Consider the following 22,314-nt stretch of genomic DNA (forward strand, 5'->3'; position numbering starts at 1 on the left):
GTTTTAAAATATTTCTCGGTTTGTAGGTGTCACTAGATGTTGGCTGTGCCCAGGCCCTCATACCGCAGCTACCCCTATTTATGATGAGTTCATGTTTTGTTTTGAGGTCTTTTATGTCGAAGATGGTTGGCCAAGCCACACGAGTTGGGTAGCGTTTTTTCTAGGTGAAGTGTAGTAATACTGGGTGGTAGAATTGTTATGGATCACTGCAGATTATGGAAGTTTTTATCAGAAATATGAGGAAAGTGAATAATGTTGGCAAAGTTGGAGGTTTGCAGGGCATAGCTGGTAAGAACATATTGTGGGATACACACCATCTTGAACTCCCCTGGGTGTCTAGTTTACAGAACGTTCTGGGTTTAGTAGGTTTACCTAGATGGTGGCAAAGCACTGGCCAAAATAGTGCAGCTATTTAGCATGTAAAGTAGGAGAAGTTTGGGATTTATCTGCCAGTCCAGATGTCAAAACTACATTCATGCCACCTCTCTTTCCAGATAGGTTACACACAAAAATAGTATCGACACATAAGCACCTGAAGAAAGTCTCTCATTGTACAGAAGTTTTAGCCGACCATTTATATCGTTCATGAGGTGCTATAAACTGATCTGGTTTTCTTGGCCTATTTATAAACAACATTACAACCATTTAATAAGGGGGACACAGGTGGCTCTCGACCTTGGGGATAGCTAGTGTAGGCCAGTGTGTATGCGTCCAGATGTCCAGCGTGGGGAGCGTGTGATCACTACGTGTGGTGTGTATGCTGTGCCCTGATTTGCTGAGTGTTCCTAACTTTATGTGGCATCTATTTTTGTGGTATTTTGGGAACCCGTGCCTATGGCCAAACGTGTTTTATTGGGGCCAATTTCCTCGGACCTGTTTGTGGTGTAACTGCCTGTCTGTGGGATTGATCAAGGTTTTTCCTGGGTGCACTTATGTCTTTGGACTAAGTGTAACCCCACCTGTGACCTGTCAATCGGTAGGCTCAGGTTTGGGTCGCAGAACCTGTCTGACTATGTATCTCTGACTCAAGATTGATAGGGAGGCCACCTTGCGTGAATCCAACAGTAATGATATGAGTTTGTTAAAATATGTACTATTACCATGGCGGTCATTTATATAACTTTTACTGATATCCTCAGTATTGTGCGAACAGTTGTCATAGAGTACATCGATATTGTCTTTACTGATATTGACATTGTTATGCGTGCATGGATTATGGCATACATTGACATTGTTTCTTCTGGTATCAACATTATAATGCGTGCATAGATGATGTTCATACATTGACACTGTTTCTACTGGTATCAACATTGTTATGCAAACACATTTTATGGCGTGCCATAGACATTGCATTTATTGATATTGCCATACTCGGGCCTGCATATATCATGGTTTGTAATGGCATTGTATTCACGGATATTAACATTCCCCCCTCTAGTTGAATTTTCAACTACTTCATCCCCCTCATATGTCATGACAGTTACATTATTAAAGACTGTTAGTGTTGCTGTAGTGTCTGTTAACCATTCCCAAGCTATTTGTTTACTATCTAATTTGAGGACTGCATTTTTACAGCAGGAAACCCCCATTTTTAGGAAACCATACAACAGTAGTACACCAAAGAAACCTGGGCGTAGTGATGTGAATAGTTTGGACACACATAGGGAGATCCAAGAAAAAATACAATGAAATCAGTCTTGCTGAAGGGCACCTCCCTCCTTCTTCATGTCAGCTTGTAGACAACACAGTGCTTGGATGGCAAGAGTGAGAGTTCCGTTCTCAAGATCTTTATCGGGGATAAAAGTACAAAAGGAGGCACTGATCTTGACATACACCCCATCCTCCGTCGCGGTCATCATGTCCAACACGAACTGATGTTGCATCACCATAAGGCTTGATAGCATATAGGCCGAGTTCAGTGTTGTTAATAATTTTTTAACATTTTCCACATCCACCTTTGTGTGCATGGTGACGAAGGATATGAGGGTTGTATGTCATTACAACGCATTCCGTTGCAACGCATGCCTTTACTACGCATGCGTTACAACGCAAATGCGTTACCACGAATAACATTTACCACAAAAATGCATTTACCACGCATATCGGTAAGGCATTTTCGTGGTAAATGGTCTTTTTTTTATTTTTTCAATAATACCCCTGTGCGCCCTCCAGCCCCTTTTTCTTCTAATAAATTCCCCTCCCCTCAACATTAAAAATGTTTCCCTTTGCGATTCCCCACCCACAGACTCTTAAATTTACCCCTTCGCTACAAGTCCCCCTCATTAATTCCTTAAACTAAATTCCCCCTTACCTCGCTAGGTCCTCTCATCTGAAAGCTCTTCCGATCTGCGTCGCACGTCGTAAAGAGGAAGCGGAAGTGTCTTTCTGTTTCCTCTAACGACGGTACGACGCCGATTGCCTCCAAACAGGTTTGGTTATTTTTGGGGGGGGAGACCCCCCCAACCCCCCTTTTTTTAATATCACCTTTACCACACATGCCTTTACTACGTATCTCGTAGTAAAGGCATGCGTGATAAAGGCAATCGTGGTAACCACGCATGCGTTGTAATGCATGCGTGGTTACTGTTATGCGTTGAAACGGCTGCGTTGTAGTGGCCGTTTCCCGGATATGAGCCCTCCTGCGTTTACCTTAGTCTCTAAAAACGGTCTAAATTCTTCTGGAATGTCCTTGTACAGAACTTCGCCAAAGTAATCAGCAGTTCTTCTTATTCAAGCCTGATGCAAAGGAGTTGTTTTCTTCTGTAGTAGATGTTGCGACAACTCAGACATCTTCACCAGGGATGACCAGCATTGGTGTGTGTATGATCATGAGGGTGCAGAGGCCCCGCTATCCGGGGATGAGCTGGGTGTAGGCAAGCTCACCAAACTGGCAGTAGAAATCAATCAGCGTGGAGGTGCCCAATGCAGGTCCTTGTTATAACCAAGTGGTATGCTTCCTTTACCTCTGAAATACAAGGAATACAGTGTACGTTTCCATACAATTAGGGGTTGCCCCTTTAGCCTCCAACCATGTGTACCTGTTAATCTCTGTATTCCAGATTTCCCAGCATGGGGCATCTATAATGGCGATTGACCCCCTCCCATGAGACTCATTTCCCCTAGCATGATTGAAGTGAGCGGCCCTGTACTAGAATTCCATGTCCTGGGTCCGTTTATCATTAAAAAAGGTGACCCCAAATATGTTAAGGGCCACCTTGGGACTGCAGACAGGTGGGAGCAGATGTATTTGTGCACTGGTGTGGCGGTGTTGCTCCAAGAACCTCTTTTCTATGACTTCCCGGGGCCAGACAGTGTCCTCTCCTATAGTTCCCCTGATGCACAGCCTGTCTACCTCGGTTTGGATATCGCTAGGTTCGGTAAAAAAGTAGAGATCTGCGGTGTTGGTTTCATACCGGGTGATATTTACTATTGCTCTACACAGTTCTACTTTATTGGGCTGAATCTTGGCCCTGATCCTGCATAGGTACAGGTGAATGAGGCATTTTGCCTTTTTGGGGGCTATCTCTTGGGATAATTAAAGCCTGTCTGTACCTATGGTGTGGAGTATCAGTGAGCATATATGTAACATGACCTATTTGTGATTTAAGTGCCCGTAGCAGTCATATTTTGATACCAGGTGTTGTGGAGGAGTCCGCTGTGTAATGCGTAAGGAATGCTAGTGTTTGGTTCAGCATAGGTGTAAGTGAGGTGAGAAAGGTCTCTGCACATGCGTTGCAAGAATGTCGAAGTAGATTTCATGAGACTAGGTAAATATTTAGCCCCAGAGGGGTGCAACATCACCCAGGCTAAACATAGTGTGTACACGAATATATAAATACATAACTTAAAAAACATTTGTAGGCTATGGGATGGTCTTCAGGGAGATGTCTGTCGTCTGTGCGCCCAGGGGTTTCTTGTCTTTGTGTGGTGCAAAAAGAGTCTTTGTATTAAAAAGTTTGCTGTAGAATCAATTTGTAGTCTGTGTTCTTGAGTGGTTGGCCTTGTTGAAGTCCTTTTGGAAGCTTTGATCGAAGGGGTGGCAGACCGCTGCAATACTGGTGCACGTGCGGCTCAATCGCAGACCTGGAGGATAAGAGCTGTGGGTTGTAGGTTAGCTTTGAAAAAACCACATTGTTAGCCAGTTTTTCTGAATATTCCTGCGTTCACTTTTTACCGATACACTCTATGGCTCCACTGTAAGCAATATTTTCTGGTGGGGTACCTGAAGGGGGTGCTAGCATTTTTAGGGAATGGTGAGTTTAAGCTGATTTAGTGCTATTTATACTTTGGTGTCTTCCTCTCTCCTTGCTACGGTGGGGACAGTAATTTCTCCGTGTGGTTTGCTCTGTTTAAAGGTGTATGTTGTTTAATCCGTGTGGGGGCGTCCTTTTGACCTGCATGGGCTATGTGCTACTGCGAGGGGAAGAGGATGTTTAATTTTTAGGTTGATGTTTTCATTGACACCTGCGCCTCTCTCGGGTCCCTGCACGTGATGTGTAATGAGATTTTTTCTAATGGGGTTGGGTTGTTGGGTTATGCCCTCCTTTTGGAAGGTTTGGGGAGTTTGGGCTACTTTAGGGCAAGTTTGTGCGGGTCCCGTTGGGGGTTTTCCTGTGGTTTGGGCAATGCTGCTACTAACACAGCATATCAGAGGGTCGTTTGTGGCCCCCCGTACGGTCCTGCAGGGGAATGGCTGGAATGGTATTTGTTTGCTGTATTTTCACAGAGACTGATGTGCCGTGGGGACTCGTGTGCTCGGCCCAATGTGGGTAACGCTAATGGCCTTGATGGGTTTTTCATTATCGACTTGGGTCATATGGTTGTTTTTTTTTTAACTTTGAGGACGTCCCTGCCTTAAGCATGTGAGAAATCTGGCTCCCGTCCCCATTTGCTTCGTTTTGGAACTATGAAGGGTCCTCATTTTGTGGGAAACCTAGAGTTGGTGAGAATTACATTGCCCGCCCAAGCCTGGACTCGGACTGCTGGATCTGGGTGCCGGTTTTATGCACCATTTAGGGGCCGCCGGGGTGGCTATAGCCTGATGTCTTTGGGCTGATTTTACAATGCAACTGCGTTCCTCTGGACTTGGTTTTGGGGATGGATGCTCTGTGGGGGCTGTCCTGGCACTATTCCATTCTGATCGTGGTATGTTTTCAGGTGACACTGGTTAGCCATGTGGCCCATTTTGTTGTAATAGTGGCATTCTATGAGACCGGGTTGTAACCAGCTTCTCTGACCTCGGCTGCAAGCACTGGGTGGATATCCCCTGGAGTCCGGAGGCGGAGCTCCCTTAAGGACTGGTGTCATCCGGACGTTTGCGACCAACATGGCCCCCTCGAGGGCGGTCTTTTTCAGCTTTTGTTGAACCAATTTGGCGGTGTTTCTCTGGCCCTGCTCTTGCTTTTCCCTGCCCTTCTCCTGTCTTTTCCGGTAATAGTGTATCATCATCAAATAACTTTATTTCATTCTCTGTGGATTATAAAAGTATAGACAAACAAGACAACCACAATACACATGTACATAAAAATATAAATATTAATTATGAGTAAATAACGCTATAATGATTAAAAAGAAACACAGTAAAAAACCACAAAAATTCATGACACAAACCACTATCTAAAAGTATAAAAAGACAAAAATCAAATGATGAAATCTACAGTATAAAAATGTCCCATCACAAAGTAGATGACTGTAGGATTTTAGCACGCTCAATCCAACATGCCTATAAAAACATTGCCAGACAAAACACTACAATCTGATTATTATCGCAATGCAATTACCTGAACATTACCTCTCTACATCCCAGATTATTGCAGAGGAACAATCCGTTTTGCACGTATGTATTTATAGGAGTGGCAAAACAACAAGGCATGGATTAGCGATTCCGAACATCCTTCACAACCTACACACAGATCATCGTATGAAACATTTTCCTGTCGCCATCTGCCAGTGAATGAGTTGCCATACCCAAATTGAAGGTAGAGATTCCTCGCTAGTGGAGGGACAGTTTCATTGATAGTACTTTCATAAAAGGAAGGGCATTGGTTTCCAGTCAGTCAAAAGACACAGATAGAGAGCCCTTGCACTGTCTAAGGTTGTCAATTGCCACATTTTCCCTGAATAGTCCCTTTATACTGGTCTTTCCAATCAAGCACATGCTCTCTGGTGAGGTCCAGTATTTATCCAATTTCAATCTTTGAAGTAGGGCCTTAATAGCACAGAGCCACTGTATTTTCCCTGCATACTGTGGGACCATAAGATCTTTGATTCCCTCCTGATAGGAATCAAGGGTAGGTGTTGTCCATAATCTATACCAATAGGTCAACATTCTGCATGTAATCTTTTGGGCGATTTTATTTTGGGTCATGTCTAAATAGAGGGGAATCAACAGTGTACTTACAGGGAGATTCAGTAGGGTTCTTTTAAACCTTTGCTCCACTATAGAAAGGCTCTCTGTATGTGAATACCCCCACAGCTCAGCACCATATAACACTGCCCCTAGGGCCTTTACATTATATATTTCCAATGCCAGTGCCACCCTTCTTGATGATATTTTTATGTGGATTTTCCCTTTATAAGCAGTGTGTTTGATCAAAGATAAATTAGCTTTATCTACCTGCGGTTTCCAGCATAAATTCTTGGTCAATTTAATACCCAAATACTCAAAACTGGACACTACATCTAGGGTTGTATCGCCCACTTGCATCCTCCTCTTACAGAAAGTCGACATCAGTCTGGTGAAAGTCATCCTTTTGGTCCTAGCGCTATTAAGCTCCAAGCTCTGCTCCACACAAAACGGTTGAAAGGAGTTCAGGAGTTGTTGCAGACCCTGCAGCGGCTTGTATATTAACAAAGTGTCATCCACAAAAATAAGTGCGGGAATCCTCCGCCTTCCTATCCTGGGTGCATCACATCCATCTCTATCCAGAAAGCCAATTACACTGTTTATATATAACCTAAAGAGGGTGGACGCCAAAACACACACCTGCCTGACCCCCGATCAATATAAATGGGGGTGGTCAAGACCCCATCCTGCTCCCACCTAACCTGAGCAAGTGTATCAGCATGATGCCTCACCAGATTGTCCAACAGGGAAGTTGGTAGTCCCAACTCCTCAAGAACCTTCCATAGCTTGGAGCGGGGAACCAAGTGAAAAGCTGCACGAAGGTCGACAAAGGCAAGATAGAGTTTGCTCTTGCCAATAATCACCTCTCTCCTGTACATGCAGGCAAAATGAAAAATCTGATCCACAGTATTCACATTTGGCCTAAACCCCGCCTGCCAATGCGAGAGTATACTCTCGTCCCTAATCCACTCCTGTATATGAGCCAAAACCTATTTACAAATTTGTTTTTGTAGGGAGCCAATCAGGCTTATAGGCCTATAATAGTCCGGATTTGCCCAGTCCCCTTTTTAGGTCGAGGACTACCGGTCTGCCGAAGGCAGAACCGGAAGTCGGAGATTTAATGTTTTCTAGAGTGGCTATTTAGCCCGCCTCTCTTTTAGCTTCTCCTCCATTGGCTGGCTTCCTAAACGAAGGCCAGCCATTGGAGGAGAGAGCCGTCCCTCCAAATAGGCTCCGTCTTTTCCAGATTCGGCGGCGTGTTCCTTGCTGTTCTTTCCACTTTCTAGCCACGCCCTTTCTCAGGCGTGTTTTTCTCTCCTCCAGCCAATGGCAAGAGGAGAGAGAAAGAAACACGCCCCCGAATCTGAAAACGCCACTGTGTTTCTCCGAGGCATTTCTGCTTCGCCTCGGAGAAAGGCAGTGGTGTGCTTGTCCTCTCCCCCTGCCCCTCGGTTTGAAGGTGCTAATGAAGCCGTGCGGTGTTGTCACGCAATGAGCTTGTCACTCCTACGAGAATGTTTTCGAAGTGCTCTCAAACGTATGGCGTCTGTTCGGAAGTGCATCACGTCATGATGATTTCCATTGAACTTTGCCCTTCCTCCTCTTCGCTTCTCTCGGCTCAGGCAGCCAGACTCTCTCTGCAAGGAAGGTGTGCGCAGTGTTTACCTAACTTTGAATCAATATTGTGGTTCATTTGGAGCAGCGAGAGGAGGCGGCGAGGGAAGGGATTCACCTTCTCCCGGACCGGCGCACCCTGCGGTCTCCACCCACGTGCCGGCTCCGGACCAGGGACCCTTTTATACGATAACCCGACGACCCCCACATTAGCTACCCCCTCACTGTGTGAGCGGGGCGGCGTTGGGTCTATGGGTGCGTTTCTCTCCTTCTGCATCTAAATGTTTCCCTGTGTGTGCCTACATGAGGATCTTTGTGCTTTTCTCTTTCTGTACCTGATTATTGTGAGCGTGTGCGTTTGTTTTCGTGTGACTTCGTTTCTCTCTCTCTGAATGTGTTTGTATGACTGCGTGCATTGTTCTCTCTCTGAGTCTGAATGTTTGCGTGTTTGTTCGTTTACATGCGTGCCTGCGTTTTTCTCTCTCTATCTGAATGTTTGTTAGTTTACGTGTGAATGTGTTTGTTTTTCTCTCTCTCTGTTTCAATGTTTGTTAGTTTACACATGTGACAGTGTGCCTTCCCCTCCCTCTGTATTTTAATGTTTCTGTGTGTGTCTGTTTACATGTGTATTTCTCCCGCTCGGTATCTGAATGTTTCTTTGTGTATTCAAGTTTGTATGTCTGTCTATGTGTGTCTTACTGAAACCCTGTAGGTAAACGAAATTAACAGTATACGCCAGTACAGCGCGCGCGCACAGGTTCACTTGAACGCGCGAAGCGCCCAAAGATCCGATACTGATTTCTGAGGCCACACAAGGCTCTGGGAGGGGGGGAAGGGGGTGGGGGGGCTTAGTTACAAGCCCTTTACGACGCCAGGGCACTTTTTCGAGATGTTTTAATCCGTTTCGCCGCTAAATTAATGAAATGTGGAAAATCTGAATACATACAAACGGGAATGTAAAACTAATTTTAAATGTCATTCTTTCTTTATCCGAGGTAGATGAGGCAAGCGGGGTTACACAGAGGAGCAGTGATATGAGAAACAGGCCCGGTGGACAGAATGACGGGCCTCATGGCGCATCTTGCAGGGGTCACAACTCATCCAGCTCAATGCATTGTGGGACTTGTTGTCCTATCGGGAGTACTGGCCAGTAACACCTGGCAATAGGCCTCTCAAAAGAATTCTATGACCTGCAGTCCTACACTTACGCTCTGAGGCTGAAACGTGTAGTTCCCAGAGCACAAGTATCAAGGGCCGGTTTTGCTGGACTTACAGCCACTCAAAATATCTGTATTTTCCGAAGTTCTTCCTTCAATTTCACTCCCTGCACCAGGACATGGCGCACTCAATCGTACAACCCGTTAGCCCCGAGGCCGTTGGGTGCCCGCTTCCTCGCAGGGAGGGATGCCTGCACACACGGTCACAGGCAGGTACCTCTGCCCGCCCAGCGCCTTTTCCTCATTTCAACAGCTTCGAGCACCAGGTATGGGGCAGGAGGTGATATGTTTTCTAAAACCGGCTCCCACACTTGACTATACCGTGTGATCGTGAGCGATTAGTAGGGGGGGATGTGGGAGGCCTCGTCGATGTTGTTGGGATTAGAGAGACCCGTATGACAGGCTCGACGCCAGCATACAGCTGTAGCGAAGTCATGGCTACCGGAGGCTGTCACTGTTTGATCTTAGGCAGAGCACTTTGTACCACCAAGATCAGGTAGCCGGTTGACTCAGGGTTCCACTGTTTAGCCCCAAGGGCACACGTCTCAATCCTAGTGGGAACACGCAGACGTTTATCCCCAGGAGGTCACTAAAATGAGTAAAAATAAACATCTGTTATTTGGTGCCCAGATGTCCAGAGATGGCCACGCTTTCATGTAGCTACGCACTCAGGTCCCGATATATAACATTGAATAAAGCTTCAGAGACAAGTTTATGTGTGTACTCTGATCATACATTACGTCATTCCATGGATTACGACACCGCTGCTCGAGAGGCCCTGCCCGCTGTTGCTTAGTAACGAGTGAGCGTGGCAGGCGATAGCAGAGGTGCACGCGCCGTACTCATGGACAGCGCGTGGCCCCTCTGCAATAGACTGAAGGGAGAGGAAGGTACGCAAATGCAGTCATGTTTATTTTCGTGGGTTTCAGTGTTTTGCCAGGCGAAGAGGTGGTGTTAATTTAAGCTCGTAGCCCAACAGGTAAACACCGTTCGTGCTTAAAGGTGGCAACTTGCGAGATAATAAGTAGGTTACTTTTCGCGCATGCGGCTATTAATTTTTTATTTAACTAATTATATGGTTGTTAAAAATGTGTAATCTTTTTTTCCTGCTTGTTAACCCAAGAACCTACTCTTTAGCCAAATTCCGGAAACGGACCAGTCTATGTGCATTAATGCATGTACAGCGCAGTGAGGCTGAGATCCTGTCAGATATCTTCCGAATCCGACATAGTTAGTATTGTTCGGGTTAGTGGTTCACACAACACTTAGTTTTTTCGGAAAATTGTACTCCTTCCCGATGATATTCATCTCTGCTTTCATCTACCTTTTGCAAAGTGTTCTAGACACCCATCTGGGCGTGCTTCATGCAACCCCTGACGTAGCAAAGCGATAACGAATATTTTGTAGTACCAGAAAACTTGTGACGGAGAGCTATGAGTAAGCTGTAAAATTGAACCCGTTATTATAAACCATCACACGTGCAGGAATATTGCCTCTCTAGTTATAGTTACATGCATAGAGCATTTAAAACTTTTTTTTTTATTTCCTAATAACTTTGACCACTGTTGGCAAATTTTAACCAGACTTTTCACAAAAATGTATCTGACTGAATGATTTTTTATGTCTTCTCTTTCTTTCCTTTTGTTCCCCCCACACACCTTCCTTCCCTTTTAACTATCTCCCGCCCTCCCTTTCTTGCATTTTATCCCCTGGCTGCCGTCCCTTTCTTACCGTTTATCTCTTGACCGCCCACCCTTCCTTCCCTAATTGAGTGTACCCAGGCCTACCAGCCTTTTATGGATAGCAATACATATTTTATTGAAGTGTGTGTATTTTTGGTCCAAATGCGGTCGCTTTCACTTTCGCGTGCTGTGCTTGTTTACATTTCTGTTGCTTTGCTCCCACCCCCACCCACTGTCTGTGTTCACCAAACTCCCACCCCCCCTCCCGTTGGATGGAAGCTGCAGGCTAGTTGGGGGCTAAATGAGTGATTGGTGCACACGCGGGGGCAGGGGATCGTCTGCCGAGCTTGGAGCAGAAAGGCTGAGGCATTTGTAAAAGGCATTTCAATGTGATACATGTGCTTCGGTAAGGTAGATGGTTTAAGAGTGTGGTTATGGCGTCGGGGGTGGGGCGAGTTGCACTCGAGTTCATTAAAGTATATTATATTGGAATCGATGAGCCACACACTCTCTATCTCACTACCTCACTCTTTCTATCTCACTAACTCACTTTCACTCCCTCTTTCACTACCTCTCTCTCTATCTCACTACATCACAACATCACTCTATGCTTATATATCACTACCTCACAACATCCCTCTCCCTCACTACCTCACTCTTTCACTACCTCACTCTCTCTATCTCACTACCTCACTCTTTATCTACCTCACTCTCTCTCACTACCTCACTCTCTATTTCAATACCTCACTCTCTCTCTATCTCACTACCTCACTCTCTCTCTGCTAATGCAATAGGTATCACATATGCAACAAAAAAAGCTAATGCCAATAGAAACGACAATGCCATTTATTTAGGGATACAAAAATAATAAAAAAATAATGAGCAATACGAATAGCTCTACCTATAATATTGCCGAGACCATTGCATTGTAAATGCTTGTTTGTAAATAGTAATAATTTCCACTAGTTTCCAGAAGGGAGGAATCTCCATACCAGCTAGGATTGTACTAGAGAGCAGATTGATGTATGGCCCCCAAATTTCTGGGTTTTCCCTATAAAGTTAATTGGACAGTCTGCCTGGCCTCGTAGTGCGACCGGAATTACAGGAGTTGATAGATGTTAACGTTTCGCTAAGCGAAAAAATCAGGTTGGTAAACTTAGCGTTGGAATTAGTTTGTATAGCTTCTGCATCGCTTTCGCTAGTGTTACACTTCTGAGAGTATAGCTGTTCAAAATGTGCCATCCAGTTGTGAAGCTAGATACAGAAATCCAGGGTTTGTTTACAACCATTGGGACAACCAGCAACTGTTTCCCAAATTGATTCACTGGCTTTGTTCGAAAGTGCTACATGCAAATTAGTCCATAGGGAGCTCTCCCATTCTCTTTTAGTTTTTTTATTACTTGCTGATACAGCTTCCTTTTCATAGATATATCTGGCTGTATTTGTGTCTAAATAGCTGCAATGAGCTCATTCTTGGCTTTCCTATACCCACCATTGTACCTGATATCAGAGTTAGGGACAGTATTCCCCCTGCAGCTTTGTTTCCCCAGTACCTCTCCAAGGTGGGCTGTTAATTTTTCATGATTAGGTTTGGTGTCTAGCCCTACTAAGCCATCTAGTTCGGTCTGGATCTCAATGGGCAGTCCCTTCTTGGGGATGTCGTGGAATAATGCAACCTGGGGACCCGTGTCATTCCAGAGCTGTCCTGTCTCTTGTTCCCATCGTTCTCTCATTCTATCTGGGAAATCCATCATGTTGGCACCAGGCTTCAAATTCACTGCCATCAGTCCTCCTTCGTCGGTGCAGTCAGGGAATATCTACCTCAGGGCTGTCCAGATTTGGTGTCTAAATGAGTTAAATGTGGCCCGTTATGCTTGGTGTTGATCAGCATGACTGTGGGGATGGTTGCTCAGGAAAACACTGTGTCGGTCTGCTCCCCGATGAGGCTGCTGAGCAGACTTTTGTGTCCCTATAGCTAAGTTAATACCCACTGTGTTTTTCTCATAGCAAGAGATCCACTTTTCCTCCCCACCCGTCAATGGGGGGACTTTGTTCCTGAGCCTGTTGCAGGGGTTCTGCGGAGTCACAGAACTTTGCTTGGGATCATAGAACCTTAGTAGGCAGGGACTGAGTCATCGCACCACCTAGGTACCCATTAGCCTGGGACTGACTAGCTAGTGTCTCTCTTGCCCTCCTACTCACTCCATCACAGAGCAACAAGTAATTAGACACCTCAGAACACAACACTCCCGACCCTCTCAGGAATGGCGGTTGCAGGACACACCCTTTCGCTCTCACACTCCTACTAGTCCACAATAAGATCTGACAGAGACACAAGGAAAGTTTAAAATGTTTTTTTAACTTTTATTCCCTACTATGAAGTATACGTGCCGCAATAAGTAGGAAAATGCCTAACACAAATTCAGTCAGCATAGTAAGTAGTCTATAAGTCATAAAAGGAGCTGTCATTATACAAGACCGGGTAGCCTAACCCCTCTCCCCTTCTACAGTAGCAAATGATTATATATCAGAAGATCTCTGGGTGTTGGCAGCAGATCCCGTACTTTAGTATACACAGATGAAAGTACTATATCTCAGGTGCTGTCACAAAGTCTTTCCTGGAAAGATCCCTCTCCAAGTGTGTCTTGTTACCTATCGATGCATACCTATATTACAAAAGTACGTCTTCCCAAACAATAGCTGCATTTGTGTGTATTGTTTAGGTGGTAGGGCCTGACTAGAACAAAATATCAAGGGACATTGTAGTTTGACCTTGTCTACGGTGTTCAGACTAAATTCTAGGAAAGAACAGAACGCGAAAACGGGGGATTTAATTTGAACACCGTAAAGAAGGTCTAACATCAATGTCCCTTGTTATTTTGTTCTGGTCATCCATCAGGTATATGTAATCGACATAAGAGAAAGCATCACGGTCAATATCATGCAATAGGGACACAATCCGTGCCGGAAAAACTCTGGGTCTATTCTTATTTCCCATGGGTGGTCTTGTGTATCGTCTCTGGGAACCGAGGGCGCTGAACACGGACAAGTCCCGGCTCTCAAAAGCCAGGTTATGACTGAAAAATCCATTAGAAATGTCTAGTGTAGTTTTGAACTTTTTACGCACAATATTATTTATTAAAGGTTTACTCTTGGTGTCCTGTTCTTATCCCTGTTGACAGCGCAGTAGTGGAGCTTCAGTGCCTGCGCTAGACGCATGCGCGCTGACACTGTGGGCTGAGGGGGTGTGTGACGCCTAGACCAATCGCCGAGCACTAAGGGGCATTTAACGGCAGAATGGCGCGAGCGCGCACTACTGCATCCTCCTGAGGCTCAGCCGGGAGAGACGCGACTGTTTGTTCGTTCTGCGTATTTTGCACAGCACTTCTTTTAAAAATTGTTTTATCCCTTATCTGATTGCCTGCTTTTATGTGTATACTGTGATTTTACTCTTGGTGTCCTGTTCTTATCCCTGTTGACAGCGCAGTAGTGGAGCTTCAGTGCCTGCGCTAGGCGCATGCGCGCTGACACTGTGGGCTGAGGGGGTGTGTGACGCCTAGACCAATCGCCGAGCACTAAGGGGCATTTAACGGCAGAATGCCGCGAGCGCGCACTACTGCATCCTCCTGAGGCTCAGCCGGGAGAGACGCGACTGTTTGTTCGTTCTGCGTATTTTGCACAGCACTTCTTTTAAAAATTGTTTTATCCCTTATCTGATTGCCTGCTTTTATGTGTATACTGTGATTTTACTCTTGGTGTCCTGTTCTTATCCCTGTTGACAGCGCAGTAGTGGAGCTTCAGTGCCTGCGCTAGGCGCATGCACGCTGACACTGTGGGCTGAGGGGGTGTGTGACGCCTAGACCAATCGCCGAGCACTAAGGGGCATTTAACGGCAGAATGGCGCGAGCGCGCCGAAGGCGCGCCAAAGGCAAGCCCGTCTGCGCCCGTCCGCGCTCGTCCCGCGTCCGGGGCCGGACACTCTGCTCATCATCCTCCCGGGGGGAGAAAAATCTGGTCCAGGAAACAACTGCTTGATCTGTCCAAACCGAATTGTGCAAGGCCGACCTGTTTTTCGCTGGACAGGATGTTGACAAAGGGTAGAAACCCCTGTGAGTCACAGTGCAAATCTTGCAAGTTCCACGACCCCTATAAAATCGCTTGATACCTCCACAATACCAAGGGCCAACACATTGGATACTGATCATGAGAAACAACCCATCAAAGCAGCCCTGATAAACTGCAGATCGCTGCCTAAGCATGCTGCTGATCTGTGGCTGCTTCTAAAAACCTCAGATCTGGATCTGCTATTTTTGACTGAAACTTGGCTGCGAGAAGGATCGAATCCAGACATCTGCCTGTCTGTTCCCTTAGGCTACAGAATGGTTATAGCCAACAGAGCTGACAACAGACTTGGAGGTAGTCTGGCAATAATTCTGAAAGAAGACTGGGAAATTTCATATAAAAAATAGCAGAGCTGGGTCCCATTGAGGCCTTGTCCTTCCAAATTAAATTCACCAAAAATCTGTCAATGGCAGGACTTTTGATCTATAGACCCCCTAGCACTCTGACTTCTTACTGGTCGCTACTATTTGATTGCATCGCCAATCTATCGCTACGCTATTCCAGCTACACTGTACTAGGAGATTTCAACGTGCATATGGACCTGGCTAATTGCCCTCAAACCTCTTTAGTAGACGATGCACTAAAAAGTTTAAATCTTGTGCAACGAGTTCAATCCCCCACTCATTCAGCTGGACACACATTAGATCTCATTTTTACTAATGACAGGGCCATCATTGTGGAAAAGCCGCTGCCAGTAACCTGGTCAGACCACATGCTAGTCACGTTTAAGCTGGGACTAATGCGCCCTGCTAAGCACTATGGACTTACTATAGAAAACAGAAGAAACTGGAGGAAAGTTACTCCTGATTCAATGAGAAGTGAATTAGCCAATACCACTCCAATCCCCTCCGGAAACCCCAACAGAGATTCCTCCCTCTTCAATGCATGGCTAACCTTTGCCCTAGACAAGATAGCTCCGATCAGATCCTGTAAAGTTTCTAGAAGCAGGCCATCAGCACCTTGGTTTAATACTGAGCTCCAAATGGCAAAAAGTCACTGTAAAAAGCTGGAACGCATCTGGAGGAAAAAATATGAAATCTCAGCTAAGGAGACTTATAAGGAGGCACTGAGAAAATTTCATACCCTCAAACGTAAAACCATGAGAGATTTTATGGGCAAACAAATCATGGAGGCAGAGAACTCCCCTAGGGAGATCTTTAAGATAGTAGAGAGTTTCTTGAAACCTCAGCCCCTTGAAAGCACCATCCTGACGTCTCTTCCGCTGTGTGATGAATTAGCCTCTTTTTTCCATGACAAGATTGCGGCCATTTACTCTACCTTCCCGATTACGGATGAGCAGGAGATGCCTTTGGCTTGCCATTCAGTCAAATGGTCAGACTTCCGCCGGTATGAAAAGGACGCTTCCCTGAGGGATCTTATGAAAGTCAAGTCTGGCTGCCCCTCTGATCCCTGCCCGGCTAGAATTCTCAAACTCCTAGCCCCCGTAGTGAACAACACGTTGAACAATGTTTGGAACACCTCACTCGACACAGGAATTTTCCCTACTGAATGGAAGAAAGCCTTTGTCCGTCCTATTCTTAAAAAAGAAGACGCTGATCCTACGGAGCTGAAGAATTTTAGACCAATCTCTCTGCTCCCCGCCCCAGCTAAGATTCTGGAAAAGGAGGTCCAGAGGCAGCTGTCGGATTTTCTTGAATCCAATAGCTGCCTACATGAATCACAATCGGGTTTTAGGGCGGGCTATAGCACTGAGACTGCACTGCTGGAGGTGGCAGAGTCAATTCGTGAGACGATGGATACAGGAAGCTGTGCCATGCTTGTGCTGCTTGATTTGTCGGCAGCTTTCGACACGGTCTCCCATAAGATTCTGCTCAATAGGCTCCACTCACTAGGAGTTACAGGGACCGTGTTACGTTGGTTCCAGTCGTTTTTGGAAGACAGATCTCAACAAGTCTTCCTTCACCCACATGTTTCCAGTTCCAGGACACTATTACAGGGGGTCCCCCAGGGATCCGCCCTGAGTCCATCCTTGTTTAACGTATATCTGGCTCCACTGGCATCTATCGTGGAAGGTTTGGGTGTGCGTGTTGTTTCTTATGCTGACGACACCCAACTTATTATCTCCTTCAAAGAGCAAAATGAGAATGCTTTTACTAACTTCAGGCAGTGTCTTCTTAATATCTCTTCTTGGATGACTGATAACTGCCTGAAATTAAATACTGACAAGACCGAGATATTGTTTTTTAATCAGCCGCTCCCTCCTCAATCTGGTGGCCAGTAGAACTAAACCCCCCACCAATTCCGGTCAACTCAGCCAGGAACCTGGGTTTTAGAATTGATACCCAATTAACAGGCAAGGCCCAAATATCCTACATATCCTCACAATGCTTCTGGAAATTGAAGGCTCTGCGCAGGTGTCTTCACTTCCTTCCTATAGAATGCAGAAAGACGGTGGTTCATGCGCTCATCACCTCTCAGTTAGACTATGCCAACAGCCTTTTCATTGGTCTCCCTGACTATCTTTTGAGGAGACTTCAAAGAATCCAAAATGCTGCTGCTAGACTGATCAGAAATGTGCCACTACGGTATCACATTACACCCCATCTGCAAAGCTTACACTGGCTGCCGGTTAAAAAAAGAGTGATGTTTAAGGCTCTGGTCCTAGCCCACAAAGCGCTCAGAGAGGTTGGCCCTCTCTATGTGAGACGTAGGCTCCAAAAATATCAGAATGCCAGAACTCTACGATCCAGCAACTTGAACCTCCTAGCCATTCCACGCTTTAGAAAAGCAAGGCTAGGAGGAAGAGCCTTCGCAGTAAAAACTGCCACGCTGTGGAATATGATGCCTAACCCCCTGCGTCAGATAAAAGCGGAATTGCCATTTAGGAAGGCCCTCAAAACATGGCTGTTTGGCCTATCCTCTACCCTTTAACTCCTCGACCTCTCTCTCGGTATCTCCCCATCTCTCTATGGATGCCAGCGCCGGGACACCTCCGCTGGAGGTAGCTGTTGCGCTTTACAAATGCTTAATAATAATAAAAAAAGGTTTTCGATGCGTGTTTTGAGGATTATTCATCGCAGAGACATAGGGTTCAGTTACACCCTGATATTCTAATTGAGTAAGAATCTCCTTAATAGACGCTTTAGCGCCACGTTTGATCATATGTTGAGGTGTGGCTGAGGAGTGGAACGTACGGGGACAACATGTAAATGAGAATCAGTATCCCAACTGGCCTGGTTGCGGTATACGGGAGGGGCCAAAGCAAGAGCCCATTCTGAAGCATAATCATGCTTAGTCTCATCAGGGACGCACCAGAGCAAACGGGGAATACCAATCGACCTGCACCAGTAAAATATTATAAGAATACGTCAAGTTTTTCCGAAAAATAATATTTATGGTGTCACCATCAATCTGAATGTCTACATGGCAAAGTCCATCAGGTGGAGCTATGCGGTGTCCGCAGTTTCAACCATTACAAAAGTGTCAGTTGCTTTTGCCTCGAGAAACTGGTGGAGTGTCTGGCGCACCACGGTAACTTCCGTCGCTCTGTCGAGCAGAGTCAACATCCAACTCCTGTCCAGTAAGAGGGTTCTCACCATCTGGGGCATATTTTGCTGTTAAAGCGGCAACTTTCTTCTTCTGGGTTGGGGCTTTATATGGAGGTGGTTCCTCTCTCTTAACTTTCACATCGAAAGAGTGCCAGCAATCCTGCCGCCCTCCTCAGTCGTACTGGTGATCAGACGAATCCTGAAAGGAACGTACAGAACGAGGATTAGGACCATGAAACTTCTCAGGAGTTTTAATTTTAGAGGGATCATGTAAATCATAACTACGTTCGGAAGCGTCCGGGGGTGGTGACTCACCACGAGACCTAAGCTTCTGTTGCTGCTTAGATTTGTCCCATATCTTATTAGGAAAGGCAGGATGACCTTTCTTTTTAGGAGGCGGCTTACCTTGAGACTGAGTAGTCGGTCTGACCCCCAAGTTACTAAGGCCAAGTGATGTATAAGCATTGGCTATAATAATCGGCAACTCACGTTCACAGTCAACTTCAGCCACAATTCAAAGGCATTGACGTACCATCAAGGACACTGCTTCACCTTTAACATTAGAAAGAATCATTTAGAAGACTACGGGAAAATACTCACCAACTTCATCCCCAAATCCATGGCAGGACCTGCCCCATGTTCGTTCTGTACTTGTTTAAGAACACTCGGAAGAATGCTCATCAAGGAGGTGCCATATCAGAGGGTATGCACTGAGGCAAACACCATCACCCAGGTGTTGCAGTCGGCCAAGGGGGAAATCAGACCACTAGGCATGCACATAGTAAGGATCCAATGTTTCTCAACAGGACCTGTAAAAGGGAAAACAGCATCAAGTTGGTCAATTTTCTGAGCAATCCAAAAGAGAAAGTCGTCCCGATTCTGAGGATGTTGGGCCATCACTGAATTAATAATAACGGGGCTAATAAGACCCCCACCATGCGGATCCTATACAGGAGGCGCAGCCACCAGATAAGCAATGACAACAAAGTGGATCAGGCATCTATAGAGGAGAACAACCTGAGCATATATCAAACGTACTTCTGCCAAATTGGTGTTGCGATTATTAGGGTACAGAGTAAAACCATCCAAAACAGGCCAAGTGGCCCCTTCAATACTCAAGGGGCCCATTCGAACAGTAGCAGTAGGATGGGGTAGGGTGCTATTAAACCAAATCTGGTGCTCCCAGGCCATAAGAGGAATTTTAATAACCGCATAAGGTAGGGATGTGGAATTCCTATAGCCCAACGCCCAAGACATATTGTTTGGGGTCAAGGGCAAGAAGTTTTTATGTGTATTTTGTCCTTTGGACAAGTAGGCCCATTCCTCTGCAGCACAAACCCCTTAGCTGCTAGTTTGCAGTACCACGTTATTGTTCAGGGAAGGGCACTGCAGTTGAGGAAATATTTTTGTCTATTTGTTAACCTCTTAAGTGCCCATGACGAGACGGTCTCGTCATGGGGCGCGGTTGCGCTGTGCCCATGACGAGACTATCTCGTCATGAGCCCCGCCCGCTAATGAAACGCCCGGCACAGGGCGTGGAAAGGGCGGGGCACTCAAGGGGTTAATGCTGTTCAAATTTGTATTTATGGTTCATTAATTGAAAGTCTTTATTATTAGGGTGAGCGCTCTAAGTAAATGTTGTAAGATCTGACTGTACTACTGACTGGTTCCAGTATAAAAATCTGTACACACTTTTTCAAAGTTTAGCAATATGAGGCTATGTATAATGCTCCCAAGATGCTCTCTGACTTAATGCAAATATTTGCAGAAGCTTAAAAGCATGACTGATGATTCTTTGCTTTCAAAATAAAATGTTGATAAAAAAATGATAGCAGGAAAAAAACATTTTGCAAACTACTGTAAAATGTCAGGTACCATTTCTATGCAGCATCATTTAGTAGCATGTGTTGATGCATGCTAGTCTTTCCCAAAAATATTCAAAATGGAAGATCAGTGTAACCAGTTTCAATAAGGATGTGGGAAACAAAAATAAACAAGCACTGGCAAAGCCAGAAGGTCTGAAATTGGTGGTCAGCTTGTTAGTTTTGTCAATTTGTTACTTGTTTTGACACGGTTTTTGTAAAACCTTATTGGTGTGGGAGCTGCCCTGCCCTCACCATTATAACAAACATTGGCAAAAGCAAACATTGTTTTTGGTCTCAAAAAGCACACACTGCCACAGTAGCTACTAGCACTGAACAAAACTATTTTGTGTGCTGATATGCTCCTTATGAAAGAGCAGGATGCTGTCGCTCACAGTGAAGCCAGCCGATACAGTGAGAGAGAGAGAGACAGAATTTTAATAAACGCAAAAGGTCATGGTCAACGCCAGACCAAATTAGGGTCCCAATTATTAAAGAAAGTCTCAAAAGTGCACCCCTGGTATATGTCTTGCATTAAGTGAAGCTACACAGCTTTGGTGAATTCCCAAGAATTTACAGAAGTAGGACAAGAAACACTACTCCTAGAAAATATTTGTGAACTGCATTTTAGCATGAGTAGATTTGCTCTTGCGAAAATCTGAGTGTTTGCAAGTTTACTTTCCCTCCAACCCCTTTTTCCCAACTCTGGAAGAAGGTTTACGTCTGCCATTGTCAGGAGGAAATTTCCAGCATTTCTCAATATGAGAAAAGTTTAGACAAGAGTTTTTGAAAACCCTTAAAACGTGCAAGTTAGTAAGTTTGCACAGACTCAAAAGGGCATTCTAACCCTGGAACTATTGCTTACCACTACCTTCAGCCCCAGTATGTAGATCTGCGGAAACTTGGCAACATAAGGGGATTTCAAGTATTTAAACACTACTATGGTATGAGCCCTGGTATAATCAGCAAGGCTATATCAGAGCTCTTGTATAATGAGATTCCTGTCATAATTTGTCACCGCCACTACATGGCATAAAAGGGACAAGTGAATCATGTTACAGGACAAGTAGATTTATGAAGCAACCTGCCCATGGACAAATACATATTTTATTAAATTCCACACCCCTGGCATAAGGGCAATGAGCTGCCGGAACAGCCGCAGCAGTGTAGTGATGAAAAGCATTTTCATTCGCATCCATGGGGGGAAACGTAACCCAGGAGTAAAACACTCCGATACGGTATGCTGGATCTGCCTCGACTACAAAAACAACCGGAGACCATGCATTGGGGACTCCATGCTGCAACAAATGTTGAGTAACCACCGCGCAGCAATGACCCGGGATCGCAACTGGTTGAGCCATTAAGCAGAACAAAATGATTCGGACTGTAGCATGAAAACGGGTCAAAAAACCTTTTAGGTTTCAAGCTTGAAAAACCAACAGCAATAGGTAGACCATAAAAAACTGAGGAGGCAATGCCCTCCCACCATGGACGTCTCCAGGTAATGGTGCGATTTTATTGTGGACAAGCACAAGTGCTACTTAGGGGTCCCATAAATAAGCACCAGACCAAATGTTGGCAGCGCCATGTTGCAGAGATTCTGCAGAGTCACAAAAAAATCCCAAGAAAAAATAGAACGTAGTAGCAAAATGATTATACATCAGAAGATCTCTGGGTGTTGGCAGCAGATCCCGTACTTTAGTATACACAGATGAAAGTACTATATCTCAGGTGCTGTCACAAAGTCTTTCCTGGAAAGATCCCTCTCCAAGTGTGTCTTGTTACCTATCGGTGCATACCTATATTACAAAAGTACGTCTTCCCAAACAATAGCTGCATTTGTGTGTTTTGTTTAGGTGGTAGGGCCTGACTAGAACAAAATATCAAGGGACATTGTAGGTTGACCTTGTCTACGGTGTTCAGACTAAATCCTAGGAAAGAACAGAACGCGAAAACGGGGGA

At 45.3% G+C, this 22,314-nt stretch overlaps 1 protein-coding gene across 1 annotated transcript in view; it reads left to right on the forward strand.

The window, feature by feature from the left end:
* LOC146861879 (uncharacterized) overlaps nucleotides 1-22,314 on the forward strand; it is a 241,267-nt gene that overhangs the window by 69,638 nt on the left and 149,315 nt on the right. The gene's annotated exons all lie outside the window — the stretch shown is intronic.

Source organism: Triturus cristatus, chromosome 2_2 (genome assembly GCF_964204655.1).
Source record: "Triturus cristatus chromosome 2_2, aTriCri1.1, whole genome shotgun sequence".
In the NCBI taxonomy this organism is placed as follows: Eukaryota; Metazoa; Chordata; class Amphibia; order Caudata; family Salamandridae; genus Triturus; species Triturus cristatus.